At 36.6% G+C, this 17,550-nt stretch overlaps 1 long non-coding RNA gene across 1 annotated transcript; it reads right to left on the reverse strand.

Moving 5' to 3' along the window:
- Positions 1–537: 537 nt before the first annotated feature.
- LOC140847553 (uncharacterized) lies at positions 538–15,365 on the reverse strand. Its single transcript, XR_012127616.1, has 3 exons — positions 15,290–15,365; positions 14,576–14,679; positions 538–796 (listed from the first exon to the last, which is right to left on the reverse strand). It is a non-coding gene; the product is annotated as an uncharacterized lncRNA (long non-coding RNA).
- Between the last annotated feature and the right edge of the window lie 2,185 nt (positions 15,366–17,550).

Here is a 17,550-nt window from a genome sequence, read left to right on the forward strand (position 1 = left end):
ATAGGAACCTGTGAGAGTAGGGCTAACCATATCTACATCAGATAAAATAGATTATACACCAAAACCTTGTTGTCATAAGGAACAAATGGTTAAAATAATATCACATTAAAATTATCATTAACATGTATATAATAAATACTTGTATTAGGTACTATAAGTACATTATATACATAAAGAAAATTGTTTCAAGTAGTCTGAAATTTTTTTTTCTATTGCAGATACATTACAAGATTGGCCCCATACTGTAATAGTGAATACTTTCTATGATTTCCTGGTAACGTATAAACAGAAAGGGCGTTATGACAGCAAACAGATTCCTTTAATTCTTATATGTAAATAAATAAGACTTAAACCATACAGATACATAAATTGTTTTGCTATTTTCCTTTAAATGTTTGGATATATTCCTGCACTTTCTGAAAATAATTTGTTCCACACATAGACAACATGAAACATATCGTAACAGAGTATAGATAGCAGAGTGTATGAAATTACACAGTGACTTGTAGATGATTAAGTACATTGTAGATAGTGGCAGTTAAAGACAATTTTACTCACAGAGGTGTATGCTTTAAGTGATAATGTTGATGCAAATTTTAATTCTGCATTTACATTTTTAATACGTTGCATTTATTCAGACACCAATGTTTACTCCAAGGACAGGACCATGAGCCCCTTCTGTTTGGATTAAGGCCAGTATTTTATGCAATATACTTCAGCTGGTTTGGGTTTTCCTTGTATTTTCCAATGTAGTCTCTGTCAATTAAGGATATTTTTGCTTCTTCAGATCAGTAGGCTATAAAATAAAGTATCAGGGTTAGTAAAAATGAAATCACGATATTGATTTACAAACCTCCCCTCAAAATACACAAGGCAACTTAACACAGTTTGCCTTGATTTTTACAGGAAACAATAAATTTTTAAAATCTGTAGGCTATTACTAAAATCTGGAAATCCACAAGAAAAATTGCTAAGAATAAAACCTTAAAGCATAATGAACAGAATACAAATACAATTGGGATGTATTCTAGGTAACACTGACACTTTAAAATTATTTTAAAAATTGCAGAGAAAAATTAATTTAGTTATTAACCAATCAACCGTTAAACCATAGGCATTAATACTTAGGTATTAGGAACATTTGGAGTTAGAAACGAGAGAGTGACCTTAGTTGGAAGGAATATTGGGAAAATAAATCTGTAATTTACAAAAATAAAATGAGACATCTACTGAATCTATGAGCAAGGAACTGGAGGGAGGCAAAGAATAAACGTATTTACTTTAAGTATAAAGCAAACAGCTTATAAAGTTAAAATAATAAAAATACAATGTTAATGATACCATTCACAAGATTTATACAGCACTTAAGCACTCAAGCAACTCTTTTAACATGGTAGCATTAGGGTAATTCATTCTGTAATTGGCATTATCATTTTGCAGGAGGAAACTGATATTTAAGTAAAGAAAACTGGACAAGAGTAACAAAAAGAGATGAGATTAACGGGATTGGAATCACAGTTGACTACCTCCAGATTATATAAAATGAGTCATAAATTTTACACTAAAAAACTATGTGTTCATTAACATTATACAGTAATTATTTAGAATACACAAAAGTGGGAAGTGATTTTCAGTTTATTCAACACAAACCCAAACCAGCTGGAAATTATAATTACCACAGGAAAAAAAACATCAAGTGTCTAAACTACAATAATCAAACAAAATAACAAAGTTTTAAAAATATTTCATATTATTTTAAGTAAAATTAATGGAGAACATGCCAGAGAATTGTTATACTACGTGAGAGACACTATATATAATGACTAAATCTAAGAGAAAAGTTAGACTGAAAGGGGGATATGAAAATTAGGTAAAAGGCAAATTGACAGGTAATTATTAAATTAGAAGCATTGCAAATAAAGGCAACTAACTATACTGCACTAGGGAAGTAGAGAGTAGAAGAAAAACAAATTATGGAGGTATACTGTAATAATACAATTTTTATAGAAGATCATTTATTTTCTTTCCTTTTTACTTCCAGATTTAGGATAGTCGTTGCCTACATTTATAAAAGTAACAAACTAACGATGTAATTACAGTAAAAAAATAAGATGAAAAGTCACTGATGTTAAAAATTGGAAGAAAGAGTGGCTAGGAATTCAATGTGATACCTTCCAAAAAATACACAGAAAAAGTTACAATATTTTGAATACAGAATCATCAAGACCCGGTGATGAAAAGATAACACTGAGAAGGATGAAGGGGCAGAGCTGTGATAGATCAGACTTCAAGGCTTCACCCCTGCCTGGCCCACAAAATGGATAAAAAGAATGGATGTAGGGGCGGAGAAGAGCTGAAGATACCAGCAAAGTAGGCTCTGCTTGTCTGTTCTGAGAAGACCAGACCCCACTTCACTGAACTTTGTAAACTAACAGGGATGGAGACCAGAGAGAGCTGAAGCACTCTAGGATGGTAAGACTCCTGTCACCTGTCATGGATGAGGCATGCTGCATCGCTCCTACTGAGACACAACACAGAGGCAGCAGTTCAAAACAATCTGCTGGTGTTGGAAAGGGTGCAGGAGCACGGCAGGTCTTATGGAGGAAGGGCAGGCATGTCCAGCCCTCCTTCAGCCCAACTGGCCTGATGCTTGCAGCAGCCAGTTCTGAAACTCTGCCTGCTGGCTCTGCCTATGCATTTTGCTGAAAACATACCCACTCAGCATACTCAGTCCAGCAGCAGTCAGACTTTGCAGGAAGCCAGGCAAAGGGCAAACCCACACACAGTGCATCGCAAAAGACATGCCCGCTGTCTCACAACAGTGCAGCAGAGGAGAACCACCACTGCTGGCAGGAAGGAAACCTGTGGGCCTTGCCCACAGCCCACCAATAGTAGTTGGGGCTCAGCTACAACTGGGAATGGGGCACTGGTGAGCAAGGAGTTCTGCACTTTGGGTGCTGCATGACACACACTACATTAAGCCTCTACTGGGAAGACATGGCTGCATAATGGATCTATCTAGTACAAAGGAGGAAACACAGAGAGCCAGGTAAAATGAGAAGAGTGAGAGATATATTCCCAAAGGAAGAACAATACCAACAAATGCAAACGAAATAGAGATAAGCAATTCTCCTGATAAAGGACTCAGAGCAATGGTCACTAAAGGTGTTCACTGACTTGAATTATAGAACTCAGAATCTCAGCAAGAACTTCAACAAGAGAGAGAAAATATAAAAAGGAGACACTCAGAGCAGAAGAATTCAATAACCACACGAAAAATACAATATAGGGAATGAACAGTAGGCTAGAGGAGGCAGAGGAATGTAACAGTGAGCTAGAAGACAGGGTGCTGGGAAGGAACTGAGCTGAGGCCCAGAGAGAGTAAATAATTCTAAACATGTGATCATGGTATCAGAAGAGTGCTACCTCTCGAAATGAAATAATATTCACATAATAGGGATCCCGGATGAGGAGAGAGGCAAAGGGATATAAAGTTTATTTGCCAAAAAAACTGGCAAATTATTTCCTTATTTCCCTACCCGGGCAAGGAAACAGACATTCAGGTCCTGGAAGCCCAGAGAGCCCGTAACAAGGACACAAGGAGGTCCACACCAAGACACAAAGTAATTGAAATGGCAAAGATCAAAGACAAACAGAATCTTCAAACCAGCAAGAGAGGGGCAGTTACTTGCAAGGCAAACACTCACCAAAGGCCATCAGCTTTTCCAGAGAAACATTACAGAGCACAAAGGAGTGGCACGAAATATGCACAGTCCTGAAAGGGAAAGATTCTACCACCAAGAACTCTCCACTCAGCTAGGTCATCACTCAGGATCGGGAGAGACACTGCAAGCCTTCCTGATGAACAGAGGTTACAGGAATTCACCACACCCAAAGCAGTCTCACACGATATGTTTCAGGACTTGTTCAGATGGAAATGTTTTTAGGTTTCAATGGTTTTCATTCGTGAAAGCAAACATACAGGAAAGGTAGGGCAGCAATCACTTGTAAAGCGATTATGGTGTTCAGAAGGGAATAGTAGTAAAATCACCCATACACAAAATCAGCCAGGGATACACAAAAGATGTAGATTATGACATCATTCCTACAGTGTGGAGGAGGATGAAGGAAAAATGCCTACGTGTAGACTCACGAAGAATAAGGAGGAACCGATCCAAGCATAAACACTAAAGGAAATCACCAAATCACAAGATCTGGAAAACAACTAGCGAAATGGCAGTAACGAAGTAGTTATCAGTAATTACTTGAAAAGTAAATGGACTAAGCACATCAAACCAAAGACGCACTGTGGCAGAATGAAACAAGACCTATCTATATTTTGCCTACAAAAGACTCACTTCACACCCATAAAAACATAGACCAGAAGTAATGGGATGGGAAAAGATAATTCATGCAACCCATAGAGGGAGAAAACCAGGAGTAGCAGTACTTGTATCAGACAAAATAGACTTTTAAACAAAGAAAGCAGACAAAGTAGGTCACTACATAACGGTGGAAGGCTTCAGTGCAACAAGGGGCTTTAACAATTATAAATGTCTATGTGCCCAACATAAAAGCATCTAAATATATAAAGCAAATACTAAATATATAAAGGTCTACAGGGAGAAACTGCCAGCAACACAATGAGGTAGGGGACTTTTAACACCGACTAACACCACTGCATAGATCATCCAGACATAAAATCAGTAAGGGAACAGTGCCGCTGTACAATACATCAGACCTGGAGGACTTGACAGTAATATACGGATCGTTCCACCCAAAATTAGCAGAACACACAATCTTCTAAGTTGCACACAGAAGGTTCTCCAGAACAGATCACATATAAGGATGAAAAACATGTCTCAAAAAAATCTAAGATTGACATTCTATCAAGCATAATGTCAGACCACAATGTTATGAAACAAAAAGTCCATTACATGAAAAATAAACTGTGAATAAAACTCAAACATATGGAGGATAAACAACATCTTTATGAATATTCAACTGATCAATGAACAGACCAAAGAGGAAATCAAAGAACAAAGGAAACCAATGAAAATGGAAACAACAGTTCAAAATACGTGGGACTCTGGCAAAAGTTCCAAAAGCAAATACAGTGCTGCGTCAGGAAATGAGAAAAATCTCAAATAAGCAAGTCACAGAAGAACAAACAAGCCCAACACTAGTAGGAGGGACACAATAAAGATCACAACATAAAAAAGGTACAGGGAGCAATGACACCAAGACTTGTATCTTTGAAAAGATGAAAAAACAGAAAAAACCCTCACCAGACATGTCAAGAAAAAACAGTGCACAAACAGGTTGACATATGGATCAGAAATATATAAGATGAGAAATGGGAGGAGAAGTCACAACAGACAAAACAGATGGTTGAAAAGTAAAGGAATACTCAAGGGCAATTTTATGCCAATAAACTGGACCCCCTACAAGAATGGGATAAATTCTCAGAAACATACAATTTTCAAACAAAAGAAACAAAATCTGAACAGACTGGTTACCAAGAATGAAACTGAATGTGTAATCGAAAAGCTCCAAGAACCAAAATCCTGTATCAGAGAGCCTTCCAGGTGAACTCTATCAAACAGTTTAAACAACTTTTTTGTTGTTTCTTCCTTTCTTAAGTGTCACGAAATACAGAAAAGAAAGGAATACTTCCAAACTCATTCTACCAGGTCAACATTAGCCTAATACTAAAACAAAATATTCTTAAAAAAGGAAAATGTCAGACCTGTAATTCCTGATGAACACAGAAGGAATTATATCAACAAAATATTAGCAATGTGAATTCAAATATATAATCAGAAGAATCACTGATCACAGCCACATGGGGTTTATTCCAGGTATGCAACCATGGCACAATCTTTGTTAATCAATCAAGATGATACACCATATTATCAAGAGGATTAAAATACATATGATCATCTCAGAGGTGCCAAAAAAGCATCTGACAAAATTCTGCATCTGTGCATGATAAACATCCTCAGCCTAATGGTAAGATACAATATACCTAAACAACAAAAAGGCTGTATACAACCAACCCACAGCCTCCATCCTATTCAACGGCGAATAGCTGGAGGCTTTTCCTGTCAGATCAGGAACAAGTCAAGAATGCCCACTCTCACCACTTTTATTCAACATAGTACTGCAGATCCCAGTCACAGCAATCAAACGAGACAGAGGTCAGTCATAAAATTGGTGAAGGAGATGAACCATCACTATTTGAAGATTACATGACACCATATAAAGAAAAAACTCTACAAGACTCCAACATAAAATCATGAGAATGCTTGGATTCAGCAAAGCTGCAGGGTACAAAATGAATACACAGAAATCTGTTGCATTCTTATGTACTAACCACACAGTGGCAGAAAGATCAATCAGGAAAACAATTCAATTTACAACTGCCCAGAAAAAGAGTAAAATACTCATGAAAATACCTATCCAAGACAATGAAAGAGCAGGACTTTGGAAGCTCTAAGACACTGATGAAAGAAACCAAGGGCACAAATAAATGGAAATCTCTCCTGTGTTCATGGATAGGAAGAATTAATATTGTTCAAATGGCCATCCTAGTGAAAGCAGTTGATAGATTCAGTGTACTCCCTATCAAAATGCCAATGGTATTTTTCAATGAACTAGAAAACAATCCTAAAATTTACAGGGAAACACAGAAAAAAACAAAAGATCCTGAAGAGCAAAAGCAATCCTGAGAAAGAACACATGGTGTGGGAAGATGGCAGAGAAGGACGGCAAGTTTGTCTTGCTCCCAACACACTAAGGAAGCAAGTAGAGCAACTACAACAATGAAAAAGACCTGAAAACTACAGAACTGACCAACTTCACAGGGTGATGAGGGGAATAACTCACTAGGAAGCATAAACTGGCAGAGCCACAATCAATCGGGTCTCCAGCCATTCTCCCACTGCAGCTGGAGGAAGAGGGATGGAACCGGGAGGGGATATGCATGCAGGAACTCTGCACACATGGCCCAGGAGATCTGCTGTGGGAGCATGAGTGCACACTGAATAGGGCTGTAATAGGGATGGACACCAGGGACAGGTCGAGAACTGAGGGAGGTTAAAACACCTGTATGCTTATGGAGGACAGGCATGCTCCATAGGTACTGCTGAGAACCAAAAGATTAGCCAGCAGTGGGAAGGTTTGCAGAGGGCCAAGGCTTGGATGTAGCTCTCTCTCTAGGAGAAAGGGTAGGCTGATGACACTTCCCCAGCCCTCCCTGAGCCCGACTGTTCATGTGCTAACTGAGCCCAAACACTACTTCCCCCTCAGCGATGGCTTGGCCCAGGGGTACTTTTCTGTACACCAGCCCACCCTCCTGGCTCAGCAGAGCCAGACTTGCTGCCCAGCAGGGGGAAGGAGACTTTCCAGCCTGACACGAAACAGTGATTTTCCCAGCTTTCTAGGCCTATCTTACAAAAGTGGGGAGAGAACTCTGAGAGCAAATTCCACATACTCTCTTCTCCTTGAAGGTCAAATATGTGAGCTCTTGTAGCCGTGAGTCCAAACCACACGCTGTGTTGGCCCAGCAGTACCCTATCACTGCAGAGCAGACACAGGGCATCCCCGCCCATAGTGATCTAGCAGAAGCACCACTTAGTGGCTCACAAAGGACTTGCTGAGGTGCACTGGCATCTATGCAAAGTGAGGTACACCACTATGGGCAGAAAGAAAGAAAGCCAGACACACCAATAGCCTGCCAATAACAATGGAGGTCTTCACTGCAAAAGAGAACCAAGTACTGGGATGTAAAGAATCTTGAGATTCCAGGCACTACAGGACACTTGCATAAAGGCATTGCTCCCTAGACCAGGTGGCATAGCAGATCCATCTAACAGAAAGAAACAGAGAACCCATGAAAAAATAAGGAGGCAACAGTGCACGATAAGACACCAGAAAGGGGGCTAAATGACGTGATCAACCATTCTCTAGATAAAGTTTTAAAACTGGCAGTGACAAATTAGATCACTCATCTACAAAAAAGGCACAGAAGATCTCAGGGAGGAGTTAACAGAGATAGAAGAGATGAAAAACTGCCACCCCGAGCTGAAGAAAACAGTAACTAAAATGAAACACATAACAGAGGGAGTGAGTTATATCCTGCTGCCAAGTAGAGGAGATATTCAGTCACATAGAAATTTACTGGGAAAATAAAAAGCTGAGGAACAGAGAGAAAAAGAAACTGTAGAAAGAATAATTAGAGCGCTGTGTGACCAACCCAAACAAAACAATGTTCGTATAATAAGGGTACCGGTAGAGGGAGATACACAGGACAGAAAGTAGCTTAGAGGAAAATAATTATTGAAAACTTCCCCAATCTGTGGGTAGAAGTGGACACTCAGGTCATGGAAGTGCAGAGAGCCCCATACAAAAAGAACCAAGAAGACAAAACTAAGACAAATAGTAATTAAAATGACAAAAGATTAAGGATAAGGAATGAATATTGAAAGCCACTGGAGAAAGAAAAAATATTCCTTATAAGGAAAACTCAATCAGGGTGTCAGCAGAATTAGCAGAAACCTCCAAGGCCAGAGGGAGCGGCATGAAATATCTGATGTATGAAAACAGAAGTATGTTCAGTCAAGAACCTTCTATCCAGCAAGAACACCATTCACATTTGAAGGAGAGTTTTAAATATTTCCCAGAGAGACAATGGTTGAAGGAATTCAGGAGAATGAAGCTGGCATTACAGGAAATATTAAAGGTACTTGTGCAGATGAAAATGTTCATAGGCCCAGCTTTCACCAGTGATTATATTCATTTATACGTGCGCCATGAAGGCGGTAGACCAATTACGTACCCATAAATGATGAAATTGAAACAAAACTAGTAAAACCAATTATACACATCAATCAAGGGATACACAAAAATGCAGATTATAGCATTTAAAACATTATGTGTGGAAGAGGAAGAAGAATAAGAAAGTACTGTTACACTGTGTTTAAAGAAGTGCAATTACCACCTTAATATGGATTCCTGTATAATTAGGAAACTATGACTCTTACAATAAACACAAACCTAAAGTTTATGAGAGTTACAGGAAAATCTTAAATTGTGACTTCCAATCACAACAGTAAAGAAACCCATCAAATAACAAGCGAAGAGTGTAAGACACAAAGAAAGGAACAGACAGCAGCTACAAAAACAACCAGAAAACAATCAGTAAAATGGCAATATGTACATACCTATTAAAATTTCCCTTAGGTGTAAATGGACTGAATGCTCCAATCAAAAGACATAGCATGGCAGAAGGATAAGTACAAAGTACTGAGACATGTCTATATGAAGCCTACAGGAGACTCAATTCAGCCCCAAGATATATACAGAATGAAAGTGATGGGATGTAAAAACGAATTCCATGTAAATAATAGGGAAAAAGGCAGAAATAGCCATACCATACTTACATCAGACATAATTGATTTCAAAACAAGGAAAGTTAACAACAAAGAGGATATTACATAATGACCATGGGTGAGTCCAACAAGAAGGTGTAACGATTATAAAATCTATGCACACAACACAGGAGCACCTAAATATATGACAAATAAATACCAACAGAATTAAAGGGGGAAATGCACTGCAACTCACTCACTTTAACACACCACTGACGTTAATAGACAGATCCACCAGATGGAAAATAAATAAGGAAAAGGATCCGAAAAAGACATTTGGTAAGATGAACTAAACACATATCTACAGAACATTCCACAAAATAGCTGCAGAGTTCACAATTTTTCTGAAGGAAATACACAATGTTCTCCAGTAGAGATCACATACTAGGCCACAAAAAGCCTCAATAAAGTAGAAAAGTTAAAAATTTTATCAAGCAATTTCCAGGCCACAATGACATGAAACAGGAAATAAATTACACACAGTGAGCAAAAATGCCTAAAATCACACACAGTCTAAACAACATACTTCTATGTGATCAAGGATCAATGACTGAATTAAAACAGAGATCAATCAATACATGGAGACAAAAGAAAAGAACTCAGCAGCTCCAGACCTGTAGGAGGTGGTGAGGCAGTTCTAAGAGGAAAGCACATAGCAATACAGGCATACCTCAAGAAAGAAGAACAATCCCCCGTAAAGAATCTAAATGGAACATTAAAGCAACTAGGAAAAGAACAGCAAAAGACAGCCAAAGTTGGTAGAAAGAGGGTCATAATAAAGATCAGGGCAAAACTAAAAATATACAGAATGAAGCAACAGAAACAGAATCAAAGAGCTGGTTGAGAAAATAAAAGAGACCAATCCTTAGCCAGATTTCTCCAGAAAAAAAAGACAGTACATAAATACACAAAAACAGTAAAATAAACAGTCATAATGGACACCACAGAAATGTAAATATTAGAGAATTCTACTTGAGAATATGTGCTAATATATTGGAGAATATAGAAGAAGTGGGCAAATTCCAAGAAGAACACATCCTTGCAAGACGGACCCATGACGAAACGGAAAATCTCAACGGACCATTTAGCAGTAATGAAACTGAATGATAATCAAAACCTCCCTAGAAACAAAGGTCCAGGCAAGATGGATTCACAGCTGAAAGTCACCAAACATTTAAAACAGAGATAATACCATCCTTCTTAAAGAACTGCAAAAAGTAGAAGAGGAGGGAACACTTCCAAATTCATTCTATGAGACCAGCATCACTCTGTAACACCAAAGCCAGATAAACACACTACAGGAAAGAAACTTGTAGACTGATATCACTTGAGGAACATAGATGCAACAAAACATTGGTGAAACAGATTAAAAAACACAGCCAAAGGACCGTCCACCCGACCAAGTGGGATTACTGCAAAATTACAAGGATGGTACAATATCCGTCAATCACCATTACCCAACAGATTAACAAAAAGAATAAAAACCACATGATCATCTCAACAGATGCCCAAAAGCATTTGACAAAATGCAACATCCATTCTTGGTTAAAAATTCTCAACAAATTGGGTACAGAGGGTACACACCTCACCATAATAAAGGCCATATATAACATACCCATGCTTACTATCATCATATTCAACGACAAAAAACTGAAAATTTCCAAGATACGGACCGAGACAAAGATGTCCACACTCGCCACTTTCTCGCCACTTCATGTAGTACTGGAGGCCCCAGTTATGGCAGTCAGACACAACTAAGAGATAAAAGGCATCCAAGTTGGTTAGGAGGAAGTTAAGCCTTCAGTATGATCACATTACATGGTATATATATACACACACACATACTAGTAACTGGATTCAGCAAGGTGGCAGGGTTCAAAATTAATATACGGAAATCTCCTGCATTCCTTTATTCTGACAAGTAATCAAGAGAAAATGAAATCAGGAAAAGATCTGTACTTAGAATGGCTTCCAAAAAAAAAGTCCCTAGGTGTAAACCTAACGAAGGAGGTGAAAGACCTGGGGGCCAAAACTGTTAAGACACGCATGAGAGCAATTAAAAAGACACAAATAAATGAAATATATTCTATGCTCCTGGAGGATAGGAAAAATTAATATTGTCAAAATAACCATCCTGCCCAAAGCTATTGACAGATTCAGAGCAATCCCTGTGAAAATACCAATGGCATTCCTCAATCAACTAGAGCAAATAATCCTAAAATTCATAAGGAACCACAAAAAATTCCAAATAGCCAAATCAATCCTGAGAAAAAAAGAAGCTAGCTGTGGGAATTATGCTCCCTAACTTCAAGATCTACTAAAACCAACAATAATCAAAACAATATACTACTGGCACAAGAAAGACAACCATAGATCAATGGACTAGAACAGAGAACTCACATACAATCTCATGCATCTGTGTGTCAATTAATATATGACAAGGAGCCACAAATGTACAATGGGAAAAGACAGCCTCTTCTGGAACTGATGTTGGGAAATCTCGGAAGCTACATGCAAGAGAATGAGAGTGGATTACTGACCACATAGCTAAAAGTAAGCTCAAAATGGAGCAAAGACCTAAATGTAAGACATGAAAAAATAAAACCATTAGAAGAAAACACAGGAAAAATTCTCTTGAACACACGCATGAGCAGTGTTTACCTGGACACATCTCCTGGCCACAGAAAACAGAATAAAAATGAACAGTGGGGCGACAACAAACACAAAAGTTTCGTATAGCATATGACACCTTCAGTAGAAACAGGAAACCTACAGCATGGGGGAATACATTCATGAATGACTAATCTAGAATGGGGTTAATATCCAAAATACATAAAGAACTCCTATGATTCAACACCAGAAAAACTATTAACCCACCTTAAAAAAGAGGACAGGAACAGATGCATTTCCCAAGTAGTCATATAGATGACAAACTGGTACATGAAAAATGCTCCACATCTCTATCATCAGGGAAATGGAAATTAAAAGCACAATGAGATATTACTTTCCAGCCTGAATGGCCAATATCTAAGAGAAGAAACGACAAGTGTTGAGGAGGATGTGGAGAATCAGAAACCCCCCCCCCCACACGGTTGGTGGGAACGTCAGTTGGTGCAACCACTGTGGAAAGCAGTACGGAGGTTCCTCAAAAATCTAATAATAGGAATTCTATAGGGCCCGTCCGTTCCACTTCTAGGAATTTACCCACACAAAAGAATATCTCTGATTCGAAAAGACATGGGCACCCTTTTATTTATCATTGCATTACTTAAAATAGCCATCTACGGAAGGAACCATAGATGAGTGGATGAACAAGATATGGTACATAGACATGATGAAATATTATTCAGCCACAAGAGAGAGAGAGAGAAATCCTGCCCTTTGCAACAAGAGGGTATTATGCTCAGTGAAATAAGGCATGAGGAGAAAGACAAGTACCAAATGATTTCACTCATCTGTGGAGCATAAGAACAAACCAAAAACTGAAGGAACAAAACAGCAGCAGGCTCACAGAACCAGACAGGACTAACAGTTTCCAAAGGGAGAGGGACTGGAAGGGAGTGTGGGAAAGGAGGGGTTATGGGAATAAGGCGCATTACGGTTAGCACATGTAATGTAAGGTGGGGCACAGTAAGGCAGCATAGCACAGAGAAGACAAGTAGTGACTCTATAGCATCTTACTATGCTGAAGGACAGTGACTATAATGGGGAATGCACTGGGGACTTGATAATGGGGGGAATCTAGTAACTAAACTGTTGCTCATTTGACAGTGTATCAATGACAACAAAATAAAAAATAAAAAAATACGAAGTAAATAAAATCTGTGGTTCAGTTTTTAATGTAACTACCACAAATCTGTAAAATAACTGATCAAAATTCTGAAAAATGAAGAGAAAAATTACTATTTCAACAATTACAGCTATAGACGTTAATACCCTATGGACGGATGTGTGTCTGTATATATATATATATATATATATATATATATATATATATATATATATATATATATATGGACGACATATGCAAGATATAAAAGAAATAGAACACTCAGACAAACAATCTGCAAATAAATAAAACATCTGAGCAACGCTAAAATTAACAATTTCTAAATGACATTCCATGGCCAACAGCAGAGAATGCATACTTCTCAAGCACACAAAGAACATTTCACAGGATAGACTCTATCAGTCTTGTTAGTCAGCAAATTTTAAAGTACTGAAATCAAATAAAGTGTATGATTTTTATGATACATTTTATCTCAGTTCAATGGTGTTAAAATGGAAAAGGGGCGATAAGGTAAATTCACAAATGTGTTGAAATTAAACAACACAATTCTAGGTAACTGTGTTAAAGCAAAAGTCACAAGGGAAACTCAAAAGCACTTTAATGTGAATGAAAATGAAGATACAACATACTAAAATTTGAGTAATGCAGGTAGCATGCTATTTACAGGAGAGTTGATAGTTGTGAATATAGTTAAAAGAAAGGTCTAAAAACAAATCCGAACTCTGCTCCTGAAGACACAGTGAAAAGATCAATATGAACCTTAACCAAGTGATGAAAGCAACATTTAGCATGGAATTTAAAGCAAAGAGAAATAAGAAAAACAAATGAAAAAAACTCAACGGGCCAAAACATGGATCTTTGGAAAGAGTAACAAAATCAACAAAGCTTTAGCAAAAGTGACCAATAATAAAAGTGAATCTCTCTAATATAAGTGTCACCACAAAGTCCATGTCTTCACATACATAAAATGCAGAAAAGTATAGGTTATTGCACATAACCGTATCAGGCCAAAACTGTTAGACCTTACTATCAGGGAATGTCTACATAAGGCATTGAGTAATCTGCTTTATGAATCATGGAACTAGCAATTGTAATCTTCATTCCAAATACCTCTTGTTTTTGCACGAGTTTGCTTCCCTCCATTGCACAGAACTTCCTTGTTTCTTTGGGTAATTTATTCTCAAAAGATTCTATGTAAATCTAAGGTACAATCAAAGAAACTCACGTACAACCTAGCTGTAGATTATTAGGTTGACAATTCACTTCCATTTTATAAAAGTTAGGAAATTACTCACTTCCAAGTCAGAAGGCATATTTAAAAGTCTTTGAATCAAACATCGATCAACCACCTCACCATTTCATTCTTTTTCAATCAACAGAAGAGTCCTGTGTATAGTCTTGCTCTGAATGTTCTGATCACACATTATATGTGATTTAAATAATTGGATCCCCATGTCCCTATAAAAAAGGGAACTGTCTAAATAAGTGATAATTTATAACCCCGTAAATTTCAGCTTGTGTTCTGCTATAGGTTGTGCTTTTAAGTAAATGCATAATCCACAGTCAAAACAACATACAATTTGATATTAAACTCATCTGTCCCCAGTTGGCTAAATTTTTCTTTGTTTCTTGATTGTCTAAAATCGATCTAAATAATATCTAAGAGTTAAGTAAAGTTCACTGAAGGACATATATAATTCCAAGAAATAAAGCACTATTTAGAATAGCTTTAAAGCTTTTAAATCTTCCCATTTTAGGTTCCAAAGTACTGTCAATTTAGTATAAAACACATGAAAAGTGATTTTCTTAGAATGGGTCCTAGAAGTAGAATGCTTCATCAAAAAGATATTTTATTAACACTAAGATGAAGGGATAAATTAACTTTTCAATCTAGGATACCATGTGGTCAAATATAATTTTAAAGATATTTAAAATTTTATGACATGAATAAGTACAGATTTTGAAAGTTGTATTTCTCTTGTGTATCTTCTTTCAGTTAGCACAGATCAAACAGGTGATCATAAGTTGCCTGTAACAATTCTTTTAAAGCAATCACTGTCATCCTTACCAAATAGAACATAACTCTGGATTCCGAAAAACATAAGTTCTATCTAGGAACAGAAAAATGTTCCTAATCATGATCTGTCAAAAATAAAACAAAGATAAATCATTTATGAAGAAAATATTTTTTATTCAATTATTGACCACCTGTCAAAACCTTATTCTTAAGAAAAGCACCTTACTTCTGGCATTTGTATATATTATTACCAGTTGCAAAATCAAATATGGGCAATAATACCTCTCTTTGTCTTGGAAAAGTAACTTTACATTTTTCACTCACTTTCCACACTATTTGTTATAAATTCCACCTTTCAAAATAAATATTCGCAGAGATTTATGAAAGTTTATTCATATAAAGATTGTTTTACACAAAAATACTGATATTCAACAGTGCTAATATAGTTTGCCTAACAAATAAATCTTTGAAAATCTATGAGTACAAGATTAGAAGACCGAAAAATGTAAGGAAAAATATACAGTATAGAATTGCAGATAGAATATCAAGAAGAAACATAAATTCACTACTAATGCCAAGACTCTACAAACGTAAGCTCCTATGGCTTGTATTTGAATACAAAACATTTAAAAAGACACTTATTAGGATTTATTATGAAGATATTGATATATGTAAGTTAACTGTAATTTAAACAAACACTAGAATGGTAGTCCTCAAATGTTCCTATCTCAAGTCCCCTTTTACTTTTAAAAACCAGTGGCAAAACCCAGGAACTTGCACTAATTGGGTTATCTCTATGGGTATTTACTTTACTAGAAAATTAACCTGAGTATTCTGTAAATACTACATTGAAGTAATCTTATTTAATAAACTATAATTTAATAAAAAGAATTGTTTAATATATTAAATATAAAATAGTAACAAAAGATACAAATTTTAAGTTAGAATCAACTCTAGAGATCCAATATAAAGCATGGTGATTACATTTCATACTACTACATTAAATACTTGAAAGTAGCTGAGAGGAGATCCTTCTTGTTTTCACCATTAAAATTAAAAGGTAATTATATGAGGTGATGAATGTGTTAGCTAGCTAATGCCACCATTGTAATATTTTAGCCATATATAACTGTTATCAAATCATCACATTCTACATGTGATACGTTGAATCTCAAAAAGTATTTAGAGAATTCATACTGTGAAAAGAGAAACAGAGTACTAATACTTTAAACACCCCTATTAAGTTCTACAATATGCCTAAACATCTGGGGGAAACCAAAAGAGATACAAGAGGAAACCAGAATTGTATGGGGGGCTTGTAAGATCCTAGAAAGCAACAGAGAATGGGTAACTCTTCAATTGTGTCTGAGAGAATGAATTAAGAACTTTTCAGGCTGGCCAGTTAAATACTGCATGGAGAAATGATTATAGGTGGTATGCTTATTTCCCCTTAACATAGCATCTTTAGACTGCACAAAAACACCCACAAAGGTAAACTATGTTGTCACAGACTTAATTTTATGGCAAGTTCACATTAGCTGGAAATGTTGTAAATAAATGTAAAAGATTATAAAATGTGTTTGTGCAATCAACATTAGGTGATCATTGTATTCATTAATATTGTTTTTAGAAAAAAATCTATGTATTTTTATTTTTTTGCTTGTAACTGAAAACATTCATGGCACCTGGAATAACTCCCCTGAGGAACTTTGCCCGGTGCATTTGGAAGTGTTATGGGAAAGGGTAGGTATGCAGTCCAGGGAACTCTGGCAGGGAGCAGAGTTGTGGGAGATCAAAGATGTGATGGTGACAGGGTTCACAGTCTTTATGTTGAGCTAAGACTATCACATTTTTACATGAGTATGAAAACCAGAAAGCTGTGATATGGCAGCCATCAATTGCCAGGAAGGACACACCTAACTGGAAATAAGTGAGCACTGGGCTTAAAAATTCCAGAAACAAACACCTAATGCAACCAAATATGAAAGGCACCTCATTAAAACAAATAATAGTAAAAGAACCACTTTCACATTTTAATTGATTTGGTACTCTCCATTTTGTATTTTCAAATTACAAGCTCCCACTAACTATTTCAAACAATAAATAGTTTAAACCTTAATCAAACTTCAGGCTTTATGTAGGAAACTGAGAAAAAGAACTGTTTTCAATTAATGCCAAACACTGAAGTCACATCATTTTGTATTTACATATTTTTAAGTAAATAAAAAATACATAAAATGTATTACAAATTGTAGAAGTATATTAATTTTATTAGTCCATATTATTCTAATGCTATACACCAAAACTGTGAA

The sequence above is a fragment of the Manis javanica genome, chromosome Y, assembly GCF_040802235.1.
Source record: "Manis javanica isolate MJ-LG chromosome Y, MJ_LKY, whole genome shotgun sequence".
NCBI lineage: Eukaryota > Metazoa > Chordata > Mammalia > Pholidota > Manidae > Manis > Manis javanica.